The 22,896-nt window shown below is 37.9% G+C and overlaps 21 non-coding genes across 21 annotated transcripts; all 21 read right to left on the bottom strand.

The window, feature by feature from the left end:
- Nucleotides 1-414: 414 nt before the first annotated feature.
- On the bottom strand, nucleotides 415-488 carry trnak-cuu (transfer RNA lysine (anticodon CUU)). Its single transcript has one exon. It is a non-coding gene; the product is annotated as a tRNA-Lys (tRNA).
- A 991-nt stretch (nucleotides 489-1,479) lies between these two features.
- On the bottom strand, nucleotides 1,480-1,553 carry trnak-cuu (transfer RNA lysine (anticodon CUU)). Its single transcript has one exon. It is a non-coding gene; the product is annotated as a tRNA-Lys (tRNA).
- A 1,001-nt stretch (nucleotides 1,554-2,554) lies between these two features.
- trnak-cuu (transfer RNA lysine (anticodon CUU)) lies at nucleotides 2,555-2,628 on the bottom strand. The gene has a single exon. It is a non-coding gene; the product is annotated as a tRNA-Lys (tRNA).
- Nucleotides 2,629-4,684: 2,056 nt separating this feature from the next.
- On the bottom strand, nucleotides 4,685-4,758 carry trnak-cuu (transfer RNA lysine (anticodon CUU)). Its single transcript has one exon. It is a non-coding gene; the product is annotated as a tRNA-Lys (tRNA).
- A 507-nt stretch (nucleotides 4,759-5,265) lies between these two features.
- Nucleotides 5,266-5,339, bottom strand: trnak-cuu (transfer RNA lysine (anticodon CUU)). Its single transcript has one exon. It is a non-coding gene; the product is annotated as a tRNA-Lys (tRNA).
- Nucleotides 5,340-6,338: 999 nt separating this feature from the next.
- On the bottom strand, nucleotides 6,339-6,412 carry trnak-cuu (transfer RNA lysine (anticodon CUU)). The gene has a single exon. It is a non-coding gene; the product is annotated as a tRNA-Lys (tRNA).
- Nucleotides 6,413-6,881: 469 nt separating this feature from the next.
- On the bottom strand, nucleotides 6,882-6,955 carry trnak-cuu (transfer RNA lysine (anticodon CUU)). The gene has a single exon. It is a non-coding gene; the product is annotated as a tRNA-Lys (tRNA).
- A 1,001-nt stretch (nucleotides 6,956-7,956) lies between these two features.
- On the bottom strand, nucleotides 7,957-8,030 carry trnak-cuu (transfer RNA lysine (anticodon CUU)). The gene has a single exon. It is a non-coding gene; the product is annotated as a tRNA-Lys (tRNA).
- Nucleotides 8,031-10,086: 2,056 nt separating this feature from the next.
- trnak-cuu (transfer RNA lysine (anticodon CUU)) lies at nucleotides 10,087-10,160 on the bottom strand. The gene has a single exon. It is a non-coding gene; the product is annotated as a tRNA-Lys (tRNA).
- A 498-nt stretch (nucleotides 10,161-10,658) lies between these two features.
- On the bottom strand, nucleotides 10,659-10,732 carry trnak-cuu (transfer RNA lysine (anticodon CUU)). Its single transcript has one exon. It is a non-coding gene; the product is annotated as a tRNA-Lys (tRNA).
- A 999-nt stretch (nucleotides 10,733-11,731) lies between these two features.
- trnak-cuu (transfer RNA lysine (anticodon CUU)) lies at nucleotides 11,732-11,805 on the bottom strand. Its single transcript has one exon. It is a non-coding gene; the product is annotated as a tRNA-Lys (tRNA).
- A 469-nt stretch (nucleotides 11,806-12,274) lies between these two features.
- trnak-cuu (transfer RNA lysine (anticodon CUU)) lies at nucleotides 12,275-12,348 on the bottom strand. The gene has a single exon. It is a non-coding gene; the product is annotated as a tRNA-Lys (tRNA).
- Nucleotides 12,349-13,349: 1,001 nt separating this feature from the next.
- On the bottom strand, nucleotides 13,350-13,423 carry trnak-cuu (transfer RNA lysine (anticodon CUU)). The gene has a single exon. It is a non-coding gene; the product is annotated as a tRNA-Lys (tRNA).
- A 999-nt stretch (nucleotides 13,424-14,422) lies between these two features.
- Nucleotides 14,423-14,496, bottom strand: trnak-cuu (transfer RNA lysine (anticodon CUU)). Its single transcript has one exon. It is a non-coding gene; the product is annotated as a tRNA-Lys (tRNA).
- A 1,544-nt stretch (nucleotides 14,497-16,040) lies between these two features.
- On the bottom strand, nucleotides 16,041-16,114 carry trnak-cuu (transfer RNA lysine (anticodon CUU)). The gene has a single exon. It is a non-coding gene; the product is annotated as a tRNA-Lys (tRNA).
- Nucleotides 16,115-17,105: 991 nt separating this feature from the next.
- Nucleotides 17,106-17,179, bottom strand: trnak-cuu (transfer RNA lysine (anticodon CUU)). Its single transcript has one exon. It is a non-coding gene; the product is annotated as a tRNA-Lys (tRNA).
- A 1,001-nt stretch (nucleotides 17,180-18,180) lies between these two features.
- trnak-cuu (transfer RNA lysine (anticodon CUU)) lies at nucleotides 18,181-18,254 on the bottom strand. Its single transcript has one exon. It is a non-coding gene; the product is annotated as a tRNA-Lys (tRNA).
- A 2,056-nt stretch (nucleotides 18,255-20,310) lies between these two features.
- trnak-cuu (transfer RNA lysine (anticodon CUU)) lies at nucleotides 20,311-20,384 on the bottom strand. The gene has a single exon. It is a non-coding gene; the product is annotated as a tRNA-Lys (tRNA).
- A 498-nt stretch (nucleotides 20,385-20,882) lies between these two features.
- Nucleotides 20,883-20,956, bottom strand: trnak-cuu (transfer RNA lysine (anticodon CUU)). Its single transcript has one exon. It is a non-coding gene; the product is annotated as a tRNA-Lys (tRNA).
- Nucleotides 20,957-21,955: 999 nt separating this feature from the next.
- On the bottom strand, nucleotides 21,956-22,029 carry trnak-cuu (transfer RNA lysine (anticodon CUU)). The gene has a single exon. It is a non-coding gene; the product is annotated as a tRNA-Lys (tRNA).
- A 448-nt stretch (nucleotides 22,030-22,477) lies between these two features.
- On the bottom strand, nucleotides 22,478-22,551 carry trnak-cuu (transfer RNA lysine (anticodon CUU)). The gene has a single exon. It is a non-coding gene; the product is annotated as a tRNA-Lys (tRNA).
- Between the last annotated feature and the right edge of the window lie 345 nt (nucleotides 22,552-22,896).

Below are 22,896 nucleotides of genomic sequence, written 5' to 3'. Positions count from 1 at the left end.
CATGAGAAATAAAGCCCTCTAGTATGAAAACAACCTAGGTCTGAGAAAATGATCAATTTACAGAGTAAGTTTTACCCTTAACGTTTTTGACCACAAGTTCCTTGAACAAAACCAGCCTGAACCAGGCTGCCTAACTCTTTCGCCAGAAGATCAAGCACACTCATGCTATTCATTGGTTAGGGATCGAGTCTCTTGCAGTTTTCAATTCTAGTTTAGGATATAATCTAGACAAATTGATGGATTCAATACAAAACATAATTTTCTCATCAGCTGTAGATGTTTGATTGGTGTGTTTGAAACCTACGTTATATAAATGTTCTGATGTTTCCTTTAATAAATAACAATTTAAGCTTTAGTAGAACTAAGACTTTGATCAACATGCGGGTGCTCAATTCCTATTCTTGAAAGCTCAATAGCCCAACGTGGGGCTCGAACCCACGACCCTGAGATTAAGAGTCTCATGCTCTACCGAACTGAGCTAGCCGGGCTTCTTACATATAACCTCCCATCACTATAGAAACATCAAAATGCAAGAATATGTTTAATGAGAAGTAAAACCCTCTACTATGAAAACAACCTAGGTCCCAGAAAATTATCAGATTACAGAGTAAATTTTACCCTTAACGTTTTTGACCACAAGTTCCTTGAACAAAACCAGCCTGAACCAGGCTGCCTAACTCTTCCGCCCGAAGATCAAGCACACTCATGCTATTCATTGGTTAGGGATCAAGTCTCTTACAGTTTTCAATTCTAGTTTAGGATATAATCTAGACAAATTGATGGATTCAATCCAAAACATAATTTTCTCATCAGCTGTAGATGTTTGATTGGTATGTTTGAAACCTACGTTATATAAATGTTCTGATGTTTCCTTTAATAAGAAACAATTTAAACTTTAGTAGAACTAAGACTTTGACCAGCATGCGGGTGCTCAATTCCTATTCTTGAAAGCTCAATAGCCCAACGTGAGGCTCGAACCCACAACCCTGAGATTAAGAGTCTCATGCTCTACCGAACTGAGCTAGCCGGGCTTCTTCCATATAACCTCCCATCACAATAGAAACATCAAAATGCAAGAATATGTTTAATGAGAAGTAAAACCCTCTACTATGAAAACAACCTAGGTCCCAGAAAATTATCAGATTACAGAGTAAATTTTACCCTTAACGTTTTTGACCACAAGTTCCTTGAACAAAACCAGCCTGAACCAGGCTGCCTAACTCCTCCGCCAGAAGATCAAGCACACTGATGCTATTCATTGGTTAGGGATCAAGTCTCTTACAGTTTTCAATTCTAGTTTAGGATATAATCTAGACAAATTGATGGATTCAATCCAAAACATAATTTTCTCATCAGCTGTAGATGTTTGATTGGTGTGTCTGAAACCTATGTTATATAAATGTTCTGATGTTTCCTTTAATAAGGAACAATTTAAGCTTTAGTAGAACTAAGACTTTGATCAGCATGCTGGTGCTCCATAGCCCAACGTGGGGCTCGAACCCACGACCCTGAGATTAAGAGTCTCATGCTCTACCGAACTGAGCTAGCCGGGCTTCTTCCATATAACCTCCCATCACAATACAAACATCAAAATGCAAGAATATGTTTAATGAGAAGTAAAACCCTCTACTATGAAAACAACCTAGGTCTGAGAAAATTATCAGATTACAGAGTAAGTTTTACCCTTATCGTTTTTGACCACAAGTTCCGTGAACAAAACCAGCCTGAACCATCTTGCCTAACTCTTTCGCCAGAAGATTAAACACATGCATGCTTGTTAATTGTTATGGATTCAATCTGTTGCAGTTTTCCATTATAGTTAAGCTATATAAACTAGACAAATTGATGGATTCAATATATACATAATTTTCTGATCAGCCGTTGATGTTTGATTGGTGTGTGTGATACATATGGAATGTATATGCTCTGATGTTTCCTTTTATAAAGAGTCTTTTAAGCTAAGACTTTGATCAGCATGCTGGTGCTCAATTCCTAATCTTAAAAGCTTCATAGCCCAACGTAGGGCTCCAACCCACGACCCTGAGATTAAGAGTCTCATGCTCTACCGAACTGAGCTAGCCGGGCTTCTTCCATATAACCTCCCATCACAATACAAACATCAAAATGCAAGAATATGTTTAATGAGAAGTACAACCCTCTACTATGAAAACAACCTAGGTCCGAGAAAATTATCAGATTACAGAGTATGTTTTACCCTTAAAGTTCTTGACCACAAGTTCCTTGAACAAAACCAGCCTGAACCAGGCTGCCTCACTCTTCCGCCAGAAGATCAAGCACACTCATGCTATTCATTGGTTAGGGATCGAGTCTCTTGCAGTTTTCAATTGTAGTTTAGGATATAATCTAGACAAATTGATGGATTCAATACAAAAAATAATTTTCTCATCAGCTGTAGATGTTTGATTGGTGTGTTTGAAAACTACGTTATATAAATGTTCTGATGTTTCCTTTAATAAGGAACAATTTAAGCTTTAGTAGAACAAAGACTTTGATCAACATGGGGGTGCTCAATTCCTATTCTTGAAAGCTCAATAGCCCAACGTGGGGCTTAAACCCACGACCCTGAGATTAAGAGTCTCATGCTCTACCGAACTGAGCTAGCCGGGCTTCTTCCATATAACCTCCCATCACAATAGAAACATCAAAATGCAAGAACATGTTTAATGAGAAGTAAAACCCTCTAGTATGAAAACAACCTAGGTCTGAGAAAATGATCAGTTTACAGAGTAAGTTTTACCCTTAACGTTTTTGACCACAAGTTCCTTCAACAAAACCAGCCTGAACCAGGCTGCCTAACTCTTTCACCAGAAGATAAAACACATGCATGCTTGTTAATTGTTATGGATTCAATCTGTTGCAGTTTTCCATTATAGTTAAGCTATATAAACTAGACAAATTGATGGATTCAATATATACATAATTTTCTGATCAGCCGTTGATGTTTGATTGGTGTGTGTGATACCTATGGAATGTATATGCTCTGATGTTTCCTTTAATAAAGAGTCTTTTAAGCCAAGACTTTGATCAGCATGCTGGTGCTCAATTCCTAATCTTAAAAGCTTCATAGCCCAACGTGGGGCTCGAACCCACCACCCTGAGATTAAGAGTCTCATGCTCTACCGAGCTTAGCTAGCCAGGCTTCTACCTTGAAACTTCACATCACGATGGAGATGTTAGAATGCAAGAATATGTTTCATGAGAAATAAAGCCCTCTAGTATGAAAACAACCTAGGTCTGAGAAAATGATCAATTTACAGAGTAAGTTTTACCCTTAACGTTTTTGACCACAAGTTCCTTGAACAAAACCAGCCTGAACCAGGCTGCCTAACTCTTTCGCCAGAAGATCAAGCACACTCATGCTATTCATTGGTTAGGGATCGAGTCTCTTGCAGTTTTCAATTCTAGTTTAGGATATAATCTAGACAAATTGATGGATTCAATACAAAACATAATTTTCTCATCAGCTGTAGATGTTTGATTGGTGTGTTTGAAACCTACGTTATATAAATGTTCTGATGTTTCCTTTAATAAATAACAATTTAAGCTTTAGTAGAACTAAGACTTTGATCAACATGCGGGTGCTCAATTCCTATTCTTGAAAGCTCCATAGCCCAACGTGGGGCTCGAACCCACGACCCTGAGATTAAGAGTCTCATGCTCTACCGAACTGAGCCAGCCGGCCTTCTTACATATAACCTCCCATCACAATAGAAACATCAAAATGCAAAAACATGTTTAATGAGAAGTAAAACCCTCTACTATGAAAACAACCTAGGTCTGAGAAAATTATCAGATTACAGAGTAAGTTTTACCATTATCGTTTTTGACCACAAGTTCCGTGAACAAAACCAGCCTGAACCATCTTGCCTAACTCTTTCGCCAGAAGATTAAACACATGCATGCTTGTTAATTGTTATGGATTCAATCTTTTGCAGTTTTCCATTATAGTTAAGCTATATAAACTATACAAATTGATGGAGTCAATATATACATAATTTTCTGATCAGCCGTTGATGTTTGATTGGTGTGTGTGATACCTATGGAATGTATATGCTCTGATGTTTCCTTTAATAAAGAGTCTTTTAAGCCAAGACTTTGATCAGCATGCTGGTGCTCAATTCCTAATCTTAAAAGCTCCATAGCCCAACGTAGGGCTCCAAAACCACGACCCTGAGATTAAGAGTCTCATGTTCTGCCGAACTGAGCTAGCCATGCTTCTTCCTTAAAACTTCACATCACGATGGAGATGTTAGAATGCAAGAATATGTTTCATGAGAAATAAAGCCCTCTAGTATGAAAACAACCTAGGTCTGAGAAAATGATCAATTTACAGAGTAAGTTTTACCCTTAACGTTTTTGACCACAAGTTCCTTGAACAAAACCAGCCTGAACCAGGCTGCCTAACTCTTTCGCCAGAAGATCAAGCACACTCATGCTATTCATTGGTTAGGGATCGAGTCGCTTGCAGTTTTCAATTCTAGTTTAGAATATAATCTAGACAAATTGATGGATTCAATCCAAAACATAATTTTCTTATCAGCTGTAGATGTTTGATTGGTGTGTCTGAAACCTATGTTATGTATATGCTCTGATGTTTCCTTTAATAAAAAACAATTTAAGCTTTAGTAAAACTAAGACTTTGATCAGCATGCTGGTGCTCCATAGCCCGACGTGGGGCTCGAACCCACGACCCTGAGATTAAGAGTCTCATGCTCTACCGAACTGAGCTAGCCGGGCTTCTTCTTCTTCTTCTTCTTCTTCTTCTTCTTCTTCTTCTTCTTCTTGTAACCTCCCATCACAATAAAAACATCAAAATGCAAGAATATGTTTAATGAGAAGTAAAACCCTCTACTATGAAAACAACCTAGGTCTGAGAAAATTATCAGATTACAGAGTAAGTTTTACCCTTAACGTTTTTGACCACAAGTTCCGTGAACAAAACCAGCCTGGACCATCTTGCCTAACTCTTTCGCCAGAAGATCAAGCACACTCATGCTATTCATTGGTTAGGGATCAAGTCTCTTACAGTTTTCAATTCTAGTTTAGGATATAATCTAGACAAATTGATGGATTCAATCCAAAACATAATTTTCTCATCAGCTGTAGATGTTTGATTGGTGTGTCTGAAACCTACGTTATATAAATGTTCTGATGTTTCCTTTAATAAGGAACAATTTAAGCTTTAGTAGAACTAAGACTTTGATCAACATGCGGGTGCTCAATTCCTATTCTTGAAAGCTCAATAGCCCAACGTGGGGCTCGAACCCACGACCCTGAGATTAAGAGTCTCATGCTCTACCGAACTGAGCTAGCCGGGCTTCTTCCTTATAACCTCCCATCACAATAAAAACATCAAAATGCAAGAATATGTTTAATGAGAAGTAAAACCCTCTACTATGAAAACAACCTAGGTCTGAGAAAATTATCAGATTACAGAGTACGTTTTACCCTTAACGTTTTTGACCACAAGTTCCGTGAACAAAACCAGCCTGGACCATCTTGCCTAACTCTTTCGCCAGAAGATAAAACACATGCATGCTTGTTAATTGTTATGGATTCAATCTGTTACAGTTTTCCATTTTAGTTAAACTATATAAACTAAACAAATTGATGGATTCAATATATACATAATTTTCTGATCAGCCGTTGATGTTTGATTGGTGTGTGTGATACCTATGGAATGTATATGCTCTGATGTTTCCTTTAATAAAGTCTTTTAAGCTAAGAATTTGATCAGCATGCTGGTGCTCAATTCCTAATCTTAAAAGCTCCATAGCCCAACGTAGGGCTCCAACCCACGACCCTGAGATTAAGAGTCTCATGCTCTACCGAACTGAGCTAGCCATGCTTTTTCCTTAAAACTTCACATAGCGATGGAGATGTTAGAATGCAAGAATATGTTTTATGAGAAGTAAAGCCCTCTAGTATGAAAACAACCTAGGTCTGAGAAAATGATCAGTTTACAGAGTGAGTTTTACCCTTAACGTTTTTGACCACAAGTTCCTTGAACAAAACCAGCCTGAACCAGGCTGCCTAACTCTTTCGCCAGAAGATCAAGCACACTCATGCTATTCATTGGTTAGGGATCGAGTCTCTTGCACTTTGCAATTCTAGTTTAGGATATAATCTAGACAAATTGATGGATTCAATACAAAACATAATTTTCTCATCAGCTGTAGATGTTTGATTGGTGTGTTTGAAACCTACGTTATATAAATGTTCTGATGTTTCCTTTAATAAATAACAATTTAAGCTTTAGTAGAACTAAGACTTTGATCAACATGCGGGTGCTCAATTCCTATTCTTGAAAGCTCAATAGCCCAACGTGGGGCTCGAACCCACGACCCTGAGATTAAGAGTCTCATGCTCTACCGAACTGAGCTAGCCGGGCTTCTTACATATAACCTCCCATCACAATAGAAACATCAAAATGCAAGAATATGTTTAATGAGAAGTAAAACCCTCTACTATGAAAACAACCTAGGTCCCAGAAAATTATCAGATTACAGAGTAAATTTTACCCTTAACGTTTTTGACCACAAGTTCCTTGAACAAAACCAGCCTGAACCAGGCTGCCTAACTCTTCCGCCAGAAGATCAAGCACACTCATGCTATTCATTGGTTAGGGATCAAGTCTCTTACAGTTTTCAATTCTAGTTTAGGATATAATCTAGACAAATTGATGGATTCAATCCAAAACATAATTTTCTCATCAGCTGTAGATGTTTGATTGGTGTGTCTGAAACCTACGTTATATAAATGTTCTGATGTTTCCTTTAATAAGGAACAATTTAAGCTTTAGTAGAACTAAGACTTTGATCAACATGCGGGTGCTCAATTCCTATTCTTGAAAGCTCAATAGCCCAACGTGGGGCTCGAACCCACGACCCTGAGATTAAGAGTCTCATGCTCTACCGAACTGAGCTAGCCGGGCTTCTTCCTTATAACCTCCCATCACAATAAAAACATCAAAATGCAAGAATATGTTTAATGAGAAGTAAAACCCTCTACTATGAAAACAACCTAGGTCTGAGAAAATTATCAGATTACAGAGTAAGTTTTACCCTTAACGTTTTTGACCACAAGTTCCGTGAACAAAACCAGCCTGGACCATCTTGCCTAACTCTTTCGCCAGAAGATTAAACACATGCATGCTTGTTAATTGTTATGGATTCAATCTGTTGCAGTTTTCCATTATAGTTAAGCTATATAAACTAGACAAATTGATGGATTCAATATATACATAATTTTCTGATCAGCCGTTGATGTTTGATTGGTGTGTGTGATACATATGGAATGTATATGCTCTGATGTTTCCTTTTATAAAGAGTCTTTTAAGCTAAGACTTTGATCAGCATGCTGGTGCTCAATTCCTAATCTTAAAAGCTTCATAGCCCAACGTAGGGCTCCAACCCACGACCCTGAGATTAAGAGTCTCATGCTCTACCGAACTGAGCTAGCCGGGCTTCTTCCATATAACCTCCCATCACAATACAAACATCAAAATGCAAGAATATGTTTAATGAGAAGTACAACCCTCTACTATGAAAACAACCTAGGTCCGAGAAAATTATCAGATTACAGAGTATGTTTTACCCTTAAAGTTCTTGACCACAAGTTCCTTGAACAAAACCAGCCTGAACCAGGCTGCCTCACTCTTCCGCCAGAAGATCAAGCACACTCATGCTATTCATTGGTTAGGGATCGAGTCTCTTGCAGTTTTCAATTGTAGTTTAGGATATAATCTAGACAAATTGATGGATTCAATACAAAAAATAATTTTCTCATCAGCTGTAGATGTTTGATTGGTGTGTTTGAAAACTACGTTATATAAATGTTCTGATGTTTCCTTTAATAAGGAACAATTTAAGCTTTAGTAGAACAAAGACTTTGATCAACATGGGGGTGCTCAATTCCTATTCTTGAAAGCTCAATAGCCCAACGTGGGGCTTAAACCCACGACCCTGAGATTAAGAGTCTCATGCTCTACCGAACTGAGCTAGCCGGGCTTCTTCCATATAACCTCCCATCACAATAGAAACATCAAAATGCAAGAACATGTTTAATGAGAAGTAAAACCCTCTAGTATGAAAACAACCTAGGTCTGAGAAAATGATCAGTTTACAGAGTAAGTTTTACCCTTAACGTTTTTGACCACAAGTTCCTTCAACAAAACCAGCCTGAACCAGGCTGCCTAACTCTTTCACCAGAAGATAAAACACATGCATGCTTGTTAATTGTTATGGATTCAATCTGTTGCAGTTTTCCATTATAGTTAAGCTATATAAACTAGACAAATTGATGGATTCAATATATACATAATTTTCTGATCAGCCGTTGATGTTTGATTGGTGTGTGTGATACCTATGGAATGTATATGCTCTGATGTTTCCTTTAATAAAGAGTCTTTTAAGCCAAGACTTTGATCAGCATGCTGGTGCTCAATTCCTAATCTTAAAAGCTTCATAGCCCAACGTGGGGCTCGAACCCACCACCCTGAGATTAAGAGTCTCATGCTCTACCGAGCTTAGCTAGCCAGGCTTCTACCTTGAAACTTCACATCACGATGGAGATGTTAGAATGCAAGAATATGTTTCATGAGAAATAAAGCCCTCTAGTATGAAAACAACCTAGGTCTGAGAAAATGATCAATTTACAGAGTAAGTTTTACCCTTAACGTTTTTGACCACAAGTTCCTTGAACAAAACCAGCCTGAACCAGGCTGCCTAACTCTTTCGCCAGAAGATCAAGCACACTCATGCTATTCATTGGTTAGGGATCGAGTCTCTTGCAGTTTTCAATTCTAGTTTAGGATATAATCTAGACAAATTGATGGATTCAATACAAAACATAATTTTCTCATCAGCTGTAGATGTTTGATTGGTGTGTTTGAAACCTACGTTATATAAATGTTCTGATGTTTCCTTTAATAAATAACAATTTAAGCTTTAGTAGAACTAAGACTTTGATCAACATGCGGGTGCTCAATTCCTATTCTTGAAAGCTCCATAGCCCAACGTGGGGCTCGAACCCACGACCCTGAGATTAAGAGTCTCATGCTCTACCGAACTGAGCCAGCCGGCCTTCTTCCATATAACCTCCCATCACAATAGAAACATCAAAATGCAAAAACATGTTTAATGAGAAGTAAAACCCTCTACTATGAAAACAACCTAGGTCTGAGAAAATTATCAGATTACAGAGTAAGTTTTACCATTATCGTTTTTGACCACAAGTTCCGTGAACAAAACCAGCCTGAACCATCTTGCCTAACTCTTTCGCCAGAAGATTAAACACATGCATGCTTGTTAATTGTTATGGATTCAATCTTTTGCAGTTTTCCATTATAGTTAAGCTATATAAACTATACAAATTGATGGAGTCAATATATACATAATTTTCTGATCAGCCGTTGATGTTTGATTGGTGTGTGTGATACCTATGGAATGTATATGCTCTGATGTTTCCTTTAATAAAGAGTCTTTTAAGCCAAGACTTTGATCAGCATGCTGGTGCTCAATTCCTAATCTTAAAAGCTCCATAGCCCAACGTAGGGCTCCAAAACCACGACCCTGAGATTAAGAGTCTCATGTTCTGCCGAACTGAGCTAGCCATGCTTCTTCCTTAAAACTTCACATCACGATGGAGATGTTAGAATGCAAGAATATGTTTCATGAGAAATAAAGCCCTCTAGTATGAAAACAACCTAGGTCTGAGAAAATGATCAATTTACAGAGTAAGTTTTACCCTTAACGTTTTTGACCACAAGTTCCTTGAACAAAACCAGCCTGAACCAGGCTGCCTAACTCTTTCGCCAGAAGATCAAGCACACTCATGCTATTCATTGGTTAGGGATCGAGTCGCTTGCAGTTTTCAATTCTAGTTTAGAATATAATCTAGACAAATTGATGGATTCAATCCAAAACATAATTTTCTTATCAGCTGTAGATGTTTGATTGGTGTGTCTGAAACCTATGTTATGTATATGCTCTGATGTTTCCTTTAATAAAAAACAATTTAAGCTTTAGTAAAACTAAGACTTTGATCAGCATGCTGGTGCTCCATAGCCCGACGTGGGGCTCGAACCCACGACCCTGAGATTAAGAGTCTCATGCTCTACCGAACTGAGCTAGCCGGGCTTCTTCTTCTTCTTCTTCTTCTTCTTCTTCTTCTTCTTGTAACCTCCCATCACAATAAAAACATCAAAATGCAAGAATATGTTTAATGAGAAGTAAAACCCTCTACTATGAAAACAACCTAGGTCTGAGAAAATTATCAGATTACAGAGTAAGTTTTACCCTTAACGTTTTTGACCACAAGTTCCGTGAACAAAACCAGCCTGGACCATCTTGCCTAACTCTTTCGCCAGAAGATCAAGCACACTCATGCTATTCATTGGTTAGGGATCAAGTCTCTTACAGTTTTCAATTCTAGTTTAGGATATAATCTAGACAAATTGATGGATTCAATCCAAAACATAATTTTCTCATCAGCTGTAGATGTTTGATTGGTGTGTCTGAAACCTACGTTATATAAATGTTCTGATGTTTCCTTTAATAAGGAACAATTTAAGCTTTAGTAGAACTAAGACTTTGATCAACATGCGGGTGCTCAATTCCTATTCTTGAAAGCTCAATAGCCCAACGTGGGGCTCGAACCCACGACCCTGAGATTAAGAGTCTCATGCTCTACCGAACTGAGCTAGCCGGGCTTCTTCCTTATAACCTCCCATCACAATAAAAACATCAAAATGCAAGAATATGTTTAATGAGAAGTAAAACCCTCTACTATGAAAACAACCTAGGTCTGAGAAAATTATCAGATTACAGAGTACGTTTTACCCTTAACGTTTTTGACCACAAGTTCCGTGAACAAAACCAGCCTGGACCATCTTGCCTAACTCTTTCGCCAGAAGATAAAACACATGCATGCTTGTTAATTGTTATGGATTCAATCTGTTACAGTTTTCCATTTTAGTTAAACTATATAAACTAAACAAATTGATGGATTCAATATATACATAATTTTCTGATCAGCCGTTGATGTTTGATTGGTGTGTGTGATACCTATGGAATGTATATGCTCTGATGTTTCCTTTAATAAAGTCTTTTAAGCTAAGAATTTGATCAGCATGCTGGTGCTCAATTCCTAATCTTAAAAGCTCCATAGCCCAACGTAGGGCTCCAACCCACGACCCTGAGATTAAGAGTCTCATGCTCTACCGAACTGAGCTAGCCATGCTTTTTCCTTAAAACTTCACATAGCGATGGAGATGTTAGAATGCAAGAATATGTTTTATGAGAAGTAAAGCCCTCTAGTATGAAAACAACCTAGGTCTGAGAAAATGATCAGTTTACAGAGTGAGTTTTACCCTTAACGTTTTTGACCACAAGTTCCTTGAACAAAACCAGCCTGAACCAGGCTGCCTAACTCTTTCGCCAGAAGATCAAGCACACTCATGCTATTCATTGGTTAGGGATCGAGTCTCTTGCACTTTGCAATTCTAGTTTAGGATATAATCTAGACAAATTGATGGATTCAATACAAAACATAATTTTCTCATCAGCTGTAGATGTTTGATTGGTGTGTTTGAAACCTACGTTATATAAATGTTCTGATGTTTCCTTTAATAAATAACAATTTAAGCTTTAGTAGAACTAAGACTTTGATCAACATGCGGGTGCTCAATTCCTATTCTTGAAAGCTCAATAGCCCAACGTGGGGCTCGAACCCACGACCCTGAGATTAAGAGTCTCATGCTCTACCGAACTGAGCTAGCCGGGCTTCTTACATATAACCTCCCATCACAATAGAAACATCAAAATGCAAGAATATGTTTAATGAGAAGTAAAACCCTCTACTATGAAAACAACCTAGGTCCCAGAAAATTATCAGATTACAGAGTAAATTTTACCCTTAACGTTTTTGACCACAAGTTCCTTGAACAAAACCAGCCTGAACCAGGCTGCCTAACTCTTCCGCCAGAAGATCAAGCACACTCATGCTATTCATTGGTTAGGGATCAAGTCTCTTACAGTTTTCAATTCTAGTTTAGGATATAATCTAGACAAATTGATGGATTCAATCCAAAACATAATTTTCTCATCAGCTGTAGATGTTTGATTGGTGTGTCTGAAACCTACGTTATATAAATGTTCTGATGTTTCCTTTAATAAGGAACAATTTAAGCTTTAGTAGAACTAAGACTTTGATCAACATGCGGGTGCTCAATTCCTATTCTTGAAAGCTCAATAGCCCAACGTGGGGCTCGAACCCACGACCCTGAGATTAAGAGTCTCATGCTCTACCGAACTGAGCTAGCCGGGCTTCTTCCTTATAACCTCCCATCACAATAAAAACATCAAAATGCAAGAATATGTTTAATGAGAAGTAAAACCCTCTACTATGAAAACAACCTAGGTCTGAGAAAATTATCAGATTACAGAGTAAGTTTTACCCTTAACGTTTTTGACCACAAGTTCCGTGAACAAAACCAGCCTGGACCATCTTGCCTAACTCTTTCGCCAGAAGATAAAACACATGCATGCTTGTTAATTGTTATGGATTCAATCTGTTACAGTTTTCCATTTTAGTTAAACTATATAAACTAAACAAATTGATGGATTCAATATATACATAATTTTCTGATCAGCCGTTGATGTTTGATTGGTGTGTGTGATACCTATGGAATGTATATGCTCTGATGTTTCCTTTAATAAAGAGTCTTTTAAGCTAAGAATTTGATCAGCATGCTGGTGCTCAATTCCTAATCTTAAAAGCTCCATAGCCCAACGTAGGGCTCCAACCCACGACCCTGAGATTAAGAGTCTCATGCTCTACCGAACTGAGCTAGCCATGCTTTTTCCTTAAAACTTCACATAGCGATGGAGATGTTAGAATGCAAGAATATGTTTCATGAGAAGTAAAGCCCTCTAGTATGAAAACAACCTAGGTCTGAGAAAATGATCAGTTTACAGAGTGAGTTTTACCCTTAACGTTTTTGACCACAAATTCCTTGAACAAAACCAGCCTGAACCAGGCTGCCTAACTCTTTCGCCAGAAGATCAAGCACACTCATGCTATTCATTGGTTAGGGATCGAGTCTCTTGCACTTTGCAATTCTAGTTTAGGATATAATCTAGACAAATTGATGGATTCAATACAAAACATAATTTTCTCATCAGCTGTAGATGTTTGATTGGTGTGTTTGAAACCTACGTTATATAAATGTTCTGATGTTTCCTTTAATAAATAACAATTTAAGCTTTAGTAGAACTAAGACTTTGATCAACATGCGGGTGCTCAATTCCTATTCTTGAAAGCTCAATAGCCCAACGTGGGGCTCGAACCCACGACCCTGAGATTAAGAGTCTCATGCTCTACCGAACTGAGCTAGCCGGGCTTCTTCCTTATAACCTCCCATCACAATAAAAACATCAAAATGCAAGAATATGTTTAATGAGAAGTAAAACCCTCTACTATGAAAACAACCTAGGTCTGAGAAAATTATCAGATTACAGAGTACGTTTTACCCTTAACGTTTTTGACCACAAGTTCCGTGAACAAAACCAGCCTGGACCATCTTGCCTAACTCTTTCGCCAGAAGATAAAACACATGCATGCTTGTTAATTGTTATGGATTCAATCTGTTGCAGTTTTCCATTTTAGTTAAACTATATAAACTAAACAAATTGATGGATTCAATATATACATAATTTTCTGATCAGCCGTTGATGTTTGATTGGTGTGTGTGATACCTATGGAATGTATATGCTCTGATGTTTCCTTTAATAAAGTCTTTTAAGCTAAGAATTTGATCAGCATGCTGGTGCTCAATTCCTAATCTTAAAAGCTCCATAGCCCAATTTAGGGCTCCAACCCACGACCCTGAGATTAAGAGTCTCATGCTCTACCGAACTGAGCTAGCCATGCTTTTTCCTTAAAACTTCACATAGCGATGGAGATGTTAGAATGCAAGAATATGTTTTATGAGAAGTAAAGCCCTCTAGTATGAAAACAACCTAGGTCTGAGAAAATGATCAGTTTACAGAGTGAGTTTTACCCTTAACGTTTTTGACCACAAATTCCTTGAACAAAACCAGCCTGAACCAGGCTGCCTAACTCTTTCGCCAGAAGATCAAGCACACTCATGCTATTCATTGGTTAGGGATCGAGTCTCTTGCAGTTTTCAATTCTAGTTTAGGATATAATCTAGACAAATTGATGGATTCAATACAAAACATAATTTTCTCATCAGCTGTAGATGTTTGATTGGTGTGTTTGAAACCTACGTTATATAAATGTTCTGATGTTTCCTTTAATAAATAACAATTTAAGCTTTAGTAGAACTAAGACTTTGATCAACATGCGGGTGCTCAATTCCTATTCTTGAAAGCTCAATAGCCCAACATGGGGCTCGAACCCACGACCCTGAGATTAAGAGTCTCATGCTCTACCGAACTGAGCTAGCCGGGCTTCTTACATATAACCTCCCATCACTATAGAAACATCAAAATGCAAGAATATGTTTAATGAGAAGTAAAACCCTCTACTATGAAAACAACCTAGGTCCCAGAAAATTATCAGATTACAGAGTAAATTTTACCCTTAACGTTTTTGACCACAAGTTCCTTGAACAAAACCAGCCTGAACCAGGCTGCCTAACTCTTCCGCCAGAAGATCAAGCACACTCATGCTATTCATTGGTTAGGGATCAAGTCTCTTACAGTTTTCAATTCTAGTTTAGGATATAATCTAGACAAATTGATGGATTCAATCCAAAACATAATTTTCTCATCAGCTGTAGATGTTTGATTGGTATGTTTGAAACCTACGTTATATAAATGTTCTGATGTTTCCTTTAATAAGGAACAATTTAAGCTTTAGTAGAACTAAGACTTTGATCAGCATGCGGGTGCTCAATTCCTATTCTTGAAAGCTCAATAGCCCAACGTGAGGCTCGAACCCACAACCCTGAGATTAAGAGTCTCATGCTCTACCGAACTGAGCTAGCCGGGCTTCTTCCATATAACCTCCCATCACTATAGAAACATCAAAATGCAAGAACATGTTTAATGAGAAGTAAAACCCTCTAGTATGAAAACAACCTAGGTCTGAGAAAATGATCAGTTTACAGAGTAAGTTTTACCCTTAACGTTTTTGACCACAAGATCCTTCAACAAAACCAGCCTGAACCAGGCAGCCTAACACTTTCGCCAGAAGATAAAACACATGCATGCTTGTTAATTGTTATGGATTCAATCTGTTGCAGTTTTCCATTATAGTTAAGCTATATAAACTAGACAAATTGATGGATTCAATATATACATAATTTTCTGATCAGCCGTTGATGTTTGATTGGTGTGTGTGATACCTATGGAATGTATATGCTCTGATGTTTCCTTTAATAAAGAGTCTTTTAAGCTAAGAATTTGATCAGCATGCTGGTGCTCAATTCCTAATCTTAAAAACTCCATAGCCCAACGTGGGGCTCGAACCCACCACCCTGAGATTAAGAGTCTCATGCTCTACCGAGCTTAGCTAGCCAGGCTTCTACCTTGAAACTTCACATCACGATGGAGATGTTAGAATGCAAGAATATGTTTCATGAGAAATAAAGCCCTCTAGTATGAAAACAACCTAGGTCTGAGAAAATGATCAATTTACAGAGTAAGTTTTACCCTTAACGTTTTTGACCACAAGTTCCTTGAACAAAACCAGCCTGAACCAGGCTGCCTAACTCTTTCGCCAGAAGATCAAGCACACTCATGCTATTCATTGGTTAGGGATCGAGTCTCTTGCAGTTTTCAATTCTAGTTTAGGATATAATCTAGACAAATTGATGGATTCAATACAAAACATAATTTTCTCATCAGCTGTAGATGTTTGATTGGTGTGTTTGAAACCTACGTTATATAAATGTTCTGATGTTTCCTTTAATAAATAACAATTTAAGCTTTAGTAGAACTAAGACTTTGATCAACATGCGGGTGCTCAATTCCTATTCTTGAAAGCTCAATAGCCCAACGTGGGGCTCGAACCCACGACCCTGAGATTAAGAGTCTCATGCTCTACCGAACTGAGCTAGCCGGGCTTCTTACATATAACCTCCCATCACTATAGAAACATCAAAATGCAAGAATATGTTTAATGAGAAGTAAAACCCTCTACTATGAAAACAACCTAGGTCCCAGAAAATTATCAGATTACAGAGTAAATTTTACCCTTAACGTTTTTGACCACAAGTTCCTTGAACAAAACCAGCCTGAACCAGGCTGCCTAACTCTTCCGCCCGAAGATCAAGCACACTCATGCTATTCATTGGTTAGGGATCAAGTCTCTTACAGTTTTCAATTCTAGTTTAGGATATAATCTAGACAAATTGATGGATTCAATCCAAAACATAATTTTCTCATCAGCTGTAGATGTTTGATTGGTATGTTTGAAACCTACGTTATATAAATGTTCTGATGTTTCCTTTAATAAGAAACAATTTAAACTTTAGTAGAACTAAGACTTTGACCAGCATGCGGGTGCTCAATTCCTATTCTTGAAAGCTCAATAGCCCAACGTGAGGCTCGAACCCACAACCCTGAGATTAAGAGTCTCATGCTCTACCGAACTGAGCTAGCCGGGCTTCTTCCATATAACCTCCCATCACAATAGAAACATCAAAATGCAAGAATATGTTTAATGAGAAGTAAAACCCTCTACTATGAAAACAACCTAGGTCCCAGAAAATTATCAGATTACAGAGTAAATTTTACCCTTAACGTTTTTGACCACAAGTTCCTTGAACAAAACCAGCCTGAACCAGGCTGCCTAACTCCTCCGCCAGAAGATCAAGCACACTGATGCTATTCATTGGTTAGGGATCAAGTCTCTTACAGTTTTCAATTCTAGTTTAGGATATAATCTAGACAAATTGATGGATTCAATCCAAAACATAATTTTCTCATCAGCTGTAGATGTTTGATTGGTGTGTCTGAAACCTATGTTATATAAATGTTCTGATGTTTCCTTTAATAAGGAACAATTTAAGCTTTAGTAGAACTAAGACTTTGATCAGCATGCTGGTGCTCCATAGCCCAACGTGGGGCTCGAACCCACGACCCTGAGATTAAGAGTCTCATGCTCTACCGAACTGAGCTAGCCGGGCTTCTTCCATATAACCTCCCATCACAATACAAACATCAAAATGCAAGAATATGTTTAATGAGAAGTAAAACCCTCTACTATGAAAACAACCTAGGTCTGAGAAAATTATCAGATTACAGAGTAAGTTTTACCCTTATCGTTTTTGACCACAAGTTCCGTGAACAAAACCAGCCTGAACCATCTTGCCTAACTCTTTCGCCAGAAGATTAAACACATGCATGCTTGTTAATTGTTATGGATTCAATCTGTTGCAGTTTTCCATTATAGTTAAGCTATATAAACTAGACAAATTGATGGATTCAATATATACATAATTTTCTGATCAGCCGTTGATGTTTGATTGGTGTGTGTGATACATATGGAATGTATATGCTCTGATGTTTCCTTTTATAAAGAGTCTTTTAAGCTAAGACTTTGATCAGCATGCTGGTGCTCAATTCCTAATCTTAAAAGCTTCATAGCCCAACGTAGGGCTCCAACCCACGACCCTGAGATTAAGAGTCTCATGCTCTACCGAACTGAGCTAGCCGGGCTTCTTCCATATAACCTCCCATCACAATACAAACATCAAAATGCAAGAATATGTTTAATGAGAAGTACAACCCTCTACTATGAAAACAACCTAGGTCCGAGAAAATTATCAGATTACAGAGTATGTTTTACCCTTAAAGTTCTTGACCACAAGTTCCTTGAACAAAACCAGCCTGAACCAGGCTGCCTCACTCTTCCGCCAGAAGATCAAGCACACTCATGCTATTCATTGGTTAGGGATCGAGTCTCTTGCAGTTTTCAATTGTAGTTTAGGATATAATCTAGACAAATTGATGGATTCAATACAAAAAATAATTTTCTCATCAGCTGTAGATGTTTGATTGGTGTGTTTGAAAACTACGTTATATAAATGTTCTGATGTTTCCTTTAATAAGGAACAATTTAAGCTTTAGTAGAACAAAGACTTTGATCAACATGGGGGTGCTCAATTCCTATTCTTGAAAGCTCAATAGCCCAACGTGGGGCTTAAACCCACGACCCTGAGATTAAGAGTCTCATGCTCTACCGAACTGAGCTAGCCGGGCTTCTTCCATATAACCTCCCATCACAATAGAAACATCAAAATGCAAGAACATGTTTAATGAGAAGTAAAACCCTCTAGTATGAAAACAACCTAGGTCTGAGAAAATGATCAGTTTACAGAGTAAGTTTTACCCTTAACGTTTTTGACCACAAGTTCCTTCAACAAAACCAGCCTGAACCAGGCTGCCTAACTCTTTCACCAGAAGATAAAACACATGCATGCTTGTTAATTGTTATGGATTCAATCTGTTGCAGTTTTCCATTATAGTTAAGCTATATAAACTAGACAAATTGATGGATTCAATATATACATAATTTTCTGATCAGCCGTTGATGTTTGATTGGTGTGTGTGATACCTATGGAATGTATATGCTCTGATGTTTCCTTTAATAAAGAGTCTTTTAAGCCAAGACTTTGATCAGCATGCTGGTGCTCAATTCCTAATCTTAAAAGCTTCATAGCCCAACGTGGGGCTCGAACCCACCACCCTGAGATTAAGAGTCTCATGCTCTACCGAGCTTAGCTAGCCAGGCTTCTACCTTGAAACTTCACATCACGATGGAGATGTTAGAATGCAAGAATATGTTTCATGAGAAATAAAGCCCTCTAGTATGAAAACAACCTAGGTCTGAGAAAATGATCAATTTACAGAGTAAGTTTTACCCTTAACGTTTTTGACCACAAGTTCCTTGAACAAAACCAGCCTGAACCAGGCTGCCTAACTCTTTCGCCAGAAGATCAAGCACACTCATGCTATTCATTGGTTAGGGATCGAGTCTCTTGCAGTTTTCAATTCTAGTTTAGGATATAATCTAGACAAATTGATGGATTCAATACAAAACATAATTTTCTCATCAGCTGTAGATGTTTGATTGGTGTGTTTGAAACCTACGTTATATAAATGTTCTGATGTTTCCTTTAATAAATAACAATTTAAGCTTTAGTAGAACTAAGACTTTGATCAACATGCGGGTGCTCAATTCCTATTCTTGAAAGCTCCATAGCCCAACGTGGGGCTCGAACCCACGACCCTGAGATTAAGAGTCTCATGCTCTACCGAACTGAGCCAGCCGGCCTTCTTCCATATAACCTCCCATCACAATAGAAACATCAAAATGCAAAAACATGTTTAATGAGAAGTAAAACCCTCTACTATGAAAACAACCTAGGTCTGAGAAAATTATCAGATTACAGAGTAAGTTTTACCATTATCGTTTTTGACCACAAGTTCCGTGAACAAAACCAGCCTGAACCATCTTGCCTAACTCTTTCGCCAGAAGATTAAACACATGCATGCTTGTTAATTGTTATGGATTCAATCTTTTGCAGTTTTCCATTATAGTTAAGCTATATAAACTATACAAATTGATGGAGTCAATATATACATAATTTTCTGATCAGCCGTTGATGTTTGATTGGTGTGTGTGATACCTATGGAATGTATATGCTCTGATGTTTCCTTTAATAAAGAGTCTTTTAAGCCAAGACTTTGATCAGCATGCTGGTGCTCAATTCCTAATCTTAAAAGCTCCATAGCCCAACGTAGGGCTCCAAAACCACGACCCTGAGATTAAGAGTCTCATGTTCTGCCGAACTGAGCTAGCCATGCTTCTTCCTTAAAACTTCACATCACGATGGAGATGTTAGAATGCAAGAATATGTTTCATGAGAAATAAAGCCCTCTAGTATGAAAACAACCTAGGTCTGAGAAAATGATCAATTTACAGAGTAAGTTTTACCCTTAACGTTTTTGACCACAAGTTCCTTGAACAAAACCAGCCTGAACCAGGCTGCCTAACTCTTTCGCCAGAAGATCAAGCACACTCATGCTATTCATTGGTTAGGGATCGAGTCGCTTGCAGTTTTCAATTCTAGTTTAGAATATAATCTAGACAAATTGATGGATTCAATCCAAAACATAATTTTCTTATCAGCTGTAGATGTTTGATTGGTGTGTCTGAAACCTATGTTATGTATATGCTCTGATGTTTCCTTTAATAAAAAACAATTTAAGCTTTAGTAAAACTAAGACTTTGATCAGCATGCTGGTGCTCCATAGCCCGACGTGGGGCTCGAACCCACGACCCTGAGATTAAGAGTCTCATGCTCTACCGAACTGAGCTAGCCGGGCTTCTTCTTCTTCTTCTTCTTCTTCTTCTTCTTCTTCTTGTAACCTCCCATCACAATAAAAACATCAAAATGCAAGAATATGTTTAATGAGAAGTAAAACCCTCTACTATGAAAACAACCTAGGTCTGAGAAAATTATCAGATTACAGAGTAAGTTTTACCCTTAACGTTTTTGACCACAAGTTCCGTGAACAAAACCAGCCTGGACCATCTTGCCTAACTCTTTCGCCAGAAGATCAAGCACACTCATGCTATTCATTGGTTAGGGATCAAGTCTCTTACAGTTTTCAATTCTAGTTTAGGATATAATCTAGACAAATTGATGGATTCAATCCAAAACATAATTTTCTCATCAGCTGTAGATGTTTGATTGGTGTGTCTGAAACCTACGTTATATAAATGTTCTGATGTTTCCTTTAATAAGGAACAATTTAAGCTTTAGTAGAACTAAGACTTTGATCAACATGCGGGTGCTCAATTCCTATTCTTGAAAGCTCAATAGCCCAACGTGGGGCTCGAACCCACGACCCTGAGATTAAGAGTCTCATGCTCTACCGAACTGAGCTAGCCGGGCTTCTTCCTTATAACCTCCCATCACAATAAAAACATCAAAATGCAAGAATATGTTTAATGAGAAGTAAAACCCTCTACTATGAAAACAACCTAGGTCTGAGAAAATTATCAGATTACAGAGTACGTTTTACCCTTAACGTTTTTGACCACAAGTTCCGTGAACAAAACCAGCCTGGACCATCTTGCCTAACTCTTTCGCCAGAAGATAAAACACATGCATGCTTGTTAATTGTTATGGATTCAATCTGTTACAGTTTTCCATTTTAGTTAAACTATATAAACTAAACAAATTGATGGATTCAATATATACATAATTTTCTGATCAGCCGTTGATGTTTGATTGGTGTGTGTGATACCTATGGAATGTATATGCTCTGATGTTTCCTTTAATAAAGTCTTTTAAGCTAAGAATTTGATCAGCATGCTGGTGCTCAATTCCTAATCTTAAAAGCTCCATAGCCCAACGTAGGGCTCCAACCCACGACCCTGAGATTAAGAGTCTCATGCTCTACCGAACTGAGCTAGCCATGCTTTTTCCTTAAAACTTCACATAGCGATGGAGATGTTAGAATGCAAGAATATGTTTTATGAGAAGTAAAGCCCTCTAGTATGAAAACAACCTAGGTCTGAGAAAATGATCAGTTTACAGAGTGAGTTTTACCCTTAACGTTTTTGACCACAAGTTCCTTGAACAAAACCAGCCTGAACCAGGCTGCCTAACTCTTTCGCCAGAAGATCAAGCACACTCATGCTATTCATTGGTTAGGGATCGAGTCTCTTGCACTTTGCAATTCTAGTTTAGGATATAATCTAGACAAATTGATGGATTCAATACAAAACATAATTTTCTCATCAGCTGTAGATGTTTGATTGGTGTGTTTGAAACCTACGTTATATAAATGTTCTGATGTTTCCTTTAATAAATAACAATTTAAGCTTTAGTAGAACTAAGACTTTGATCAACATGCGGGTGCTCAATTCCTATTCTTGAAAGCTCAATAGCCCAACGTGGGGCTCGAACCCACGACCCTGAGATTAAGAGTCTCATGCTCTACCGAACTGAGCTAGCCGGGCTTCTTACATATAACCTCCCATCACAATAGAAACATCAAAATGCAAGAATATGTTTAATGAGAAGTAAAACCCTCTACTATGAAAACAACCTAGGTCCCAGAAAATTATCAGATTACAGAGTAAATTTTACCCTTAACGTTTTTGACCACAAGTTCCTTGAACAAAACCAGCCTGAACCAGGCTGCCTAACTCCTCCGCCAGAAGATCAAGCACACTGATGCTATTCATTGGTTAGGGATCAAGTCTCTTACAGTTTTCAATTCTAGTTTAGGATATAATCTAGACAAATTGATGGATTCAATCCAAAACATAATTTTCTCATCAGCTGTAGATGTTTGATTGGTGTGTCTGAAACCTATGTTATATAAATGTTCTGATGTTTCCTTTAATAAGGAACAATTTAAGCTTTAGTAGAACTAAGACTTTGATCAGCATGCTGGTGCTCCATAGCCCAACGTGGGGCTCGAACCCACGACCCTGAGATTAAGAGTCTCATGCTCTACCGAACTGAGCTAGCCGGGCTTCTTCCATATAACCTCCCATCACAATACAAACATCAAAATGCAAGAATATGTTTAATGAGAAGTAAAACCCTCTACTATGAAAACAACCTAGGTCTGAGAAAATTATCAGATTACAGAGTAAGTTTTACCCTTATCGTTTTTGACCACAAGTTCCGTGAACAAAACCAGCCTGAACCATCTTGCCTAACTCTTTCGCCAGAAGATTAAACACATGCATGCTTGTTAATTGTTATGGATTCAATCTGTTGCAGTTTTCCATTATAGTTAAGCTATATAAACTAGACAAATTGATGGATTCAATATATACATAATTTTCTGATCAGCCGTTGATGTTTGATTGGTG

The sequence above is a fragment of the Pleuronectes platessa genome, chromosome 21, assembly GCF_947347685.1.
Source record: "Pleuronectes platessa chromosome 21, fPlePla1.1, whole genome shotgun sequence".
NCBI lineage: Eukaryota > Metazoa > Chordata > Actinopteri > Pleuronectiformes > Pleuronectidae > Pleuronectes > Pleuronectes platessa.
The sequence above is the reverse complement of the archived record's forward strand: the minus strand, read 5'-3'. Positions and strand labels throughout refer to the sequence as shown.